Here is a 3,740-nt window from a genome sequence, read left to right on the forward strand (position 1 = left end):
CCTCAAAATCATGACCCCTGACCCAGACAAATACACCCCAAAATCATGACCCCTGACCCAGACAAAACACCCCAAAATCATGACCCCTGACCCAGACAAATACACCCCAAAATCATGACCCCTGACCCAGACAAATACACCCCAAAATCATGACCCCTGACCCAGACAAATACACCCCAAACTCATGACCCCTGACCCAGACAAAAAACACCCCAAAATCATGACCCCTGACCCAGACAAATACACCCCAAAATCATGACCCCTGACCCAGACAAAACACCCAGAAATCATGACCCCTGACCCAGACAAATACACCCCAAAATCATGACCCCTGACCCAGACAAAACACCCCAAAATCATGACCCCTGACCCAGACAAATACACCCCAAACTCATGACCCCTGACCCAGACAAAAAACACCCCAAAATCATGACCCCTGACCCAGACAAATACACCCCAAAATCATGACCCCTGACCCAGACAAATACACCCCAAAATCATGACCCCTGACCCAGACAAAACACCCAGAAATCATGACCCCTGACCCAGACAAATACACCCCAAAATCATGACCCCTGACCCAGAAAAAAATACACCCCAAAATCATGACCCCTGACCCAGACATAGACAAATTCACCCCAAAATCTGAACTTTGACCCAGACAACCCCCCAAGAACAGGATCTCTGATGCAGATAACACATTCCAAAACCTGACGAGACCAAAACACCCCTAAAACTTGACTTCTGTCTTGGACCCAGACAAAACACCCCAAGAACATGACTCTGACTTGAACAAAAACACCTCAAAACCTGACCTCTGACCCAGAAAAAACACCCCAAGAACATGACACCCTGACCCAGACAAAATACCCCAGAAATCATGACCCCGACCCAGTAAAAAACGCACCACCACATGACCAAAACCATAAGCACTTTCCCAAACAAAAACCACTTCAAAACATGATCTCTGACCCACACTAAAACACCCCAAAACCTGACCTCCGACCCAGACAAAACACCCCAAAACCTGACCTCCGACCCAGACAAAACACCCCAAAATCTGACATCTGACCCAGACAAAACACCACAAGAGCATGATTCTGACTCACAAAAAACACCCCAAGAACATGTCCACTGACCTAGACTAAACACCACAAAACCTGACCCAGACAAAAGACCTCCAAGGCATGCCCCTGACCCAGACAACCCCCCCCCCCCCAAAAAAAAAACATGACTCCTGACCCAGACAAAAACATCCTAAAACATGATCTCTGACCCAGACAAAAAGTCCCCCAGAGCATGACCCTTGATCCAGACAAAAAACATCCCAAAAACATGTACCATGACCCAGACAAAAAGACCCCCAGGTCATGACCTTTAGAAAATTATCCTAAAACACCCCAAAACATGACCTCTGGCTCAGGCCCCTGTCCCAGACAAAATACCCCAAACATTGTGACCCCTGACCCAGACAGAACACCCCAAAACATGACCAAAAGCATGAGCACTTACCCATACTAAAACACTGTAAAACATGACCCCTGACCCAGACAAAAAAACATGACCACTGACCCATGCAAAAGACCCCCCAAAGCCTGTCCCCTGACCCAGACAGAAACATTCTTAAACATGACTCCTGACCCAGACTAAAACATCCCCAAAAGCCTGACCCATAACCCAGACAAAAAGACCCCAGAGCATGACCCCTGACCCAGACTAAAACACCCCAAAACATGACCCCTGACCCAGACAAAAGACCACCAGAGCATGACCCTTGGCCCAGACAAAAACATCCCCAAAACATGAACCATGACCCAGACAAAAAGACCCCCAAAACATGACCCCTGACCCAGACCAAAAGATCCCAAATCATGACCACTGACCCAGACAAAAACATCCTAAAAGATGATTCCCGGCCCAGACTAAAACAAGCGTAACAGTTTATTATACATCTAATATTCTATTCATTTATTCTGTCGGGTTAAGAGGGTGAATAGTAAACAATTACATTTAAATACTGTTGCATATTAGATATTCTATATAATTTGAAGTATTATATATATATATATATATATTACATTATTGTTGTTATTGGTTTGTAGCTAAATACTTTATTCATGAACACAGAAATCCTTCCTTCCATGATTCCTACGTACAAAGTCTCTTGTTACAGCCCTAAATCATACATGGTTACATCAGTATGTTTGTTTATCTCACAGCAAAAGAGGGCAAACAGCATGAGTAACACATCATGACCATATATTGAGCTATTATCTTTAATATCTATATTATTATTAATAACATTATTATTGTTGTTTTATTATTATTATTATTATTATTATTGATGTTGTTGTTGTTATTATTAATATTATTATTGATGTTATTATTATCATTATTATTGTTGTTATTATTATTATTATTATTATTATTATTGATGTTATTATTATTATTATTATTGATGTTATCATTATTATTGTTATTATTATTATTGATGTTATCATTATTATTATTCTTATTATTATTATTATTGATGTTGTTATTATTATTATTATTATTATTATTGATGTTATTATTATTATTATTATTATTATTATTATTATTATTGATGTTGTTATTATTATTATTATTATTATTATTATTATTGATGTTATCATTATTATTATTATTATTATTATTATTATTATTATTATTATTATTATTATTGATGTTATCATTATTATTGTTATTATTATTATTGATGTTATCATTATTATTCTTATTATTATTATTATTATTATTGATGTTGTTATTATTATTATTATTATTGATGTTATAATTATTATTGTTTTTATTATTATTATTAATATTATTATTATTATTATTGATGTTATTATTATTATTATTATTATTATTATTGATGTTATTATTATTATTATTGATGTTATTATTATTATTAATGTTGTTGTTTTTATTATTATTATTATTATTATTATTATTATTATTGATGTTATCATTATTATTATTGGTGTTGTTATTATTATTATTGATGTTGTTGTTATTATTATTATTATTGTTGTTGTTGTTGTTGTTGTTGTTGTTGTTATTATTATTGTTGTTGTTGTTGTTGTTGTTATTATTATTATTATTGTTGTTGTTGTTATTATTATTATTATTATTATTATTATTATTATTGATGTTCATTTTGATTAATGAATAAACAAATGCAAATATAAATACGAAATCATATTGTTATTCAGTATTTCCACAGCGGAAGGCTGTCAGTGCATCGGATCTTTATTTCTTAAGAAACCCCTCTGCTGAATAGTGCACAGAGAGCTTTACTGAGGCCTAAATCAGAGACCGCAGAAGTGTGTGAGCGGATGGCGAGGCGCACCTGCGCAGATCCACGTGGAGCGCGAGTTTCTCCAAACCACAAGAGAAGCTCACAAACACAACCACACACTCACTCCCGAAGTTAAGCAGGAACACTGCCCATCCGCACACTTTCAAAGCAGTTCGGGAGCGAATGCGCGAAACTTGTGCTCGAGTCAGCGGGAGAGAGACTATCCCGCAAATCTATAGATCGCTTTAAAATGGAGCCTGCGAGATTATAATTACATTTGCAACCTACAGCCTCCGCCTCTCGCTCATTCACTCACTCACTCACTCACTCACGACTGCACAATAAATGGATCTTTGAGAAGAGAGAGAGAGAGAGAGAGACGTGTGAGGAAAGAGGGAGGAGGAGGAGAAGATAGAGA

The sequence above is a fragment of the Danio rerio genome, chromosome 7, assembly GCF_049306965.1.
Source record: "Danio rerio strain Tuebingen ecotype United States chromosome 7, GRCz12tu, whole genome shotgun sequence".
In the NCBI taxonomy this organism is placed as follows: Eukaryota; Metazoa; Chordata; class Actinopteri; order Cypriniformes; family Danionidae; genus Danio; species Danio rerio.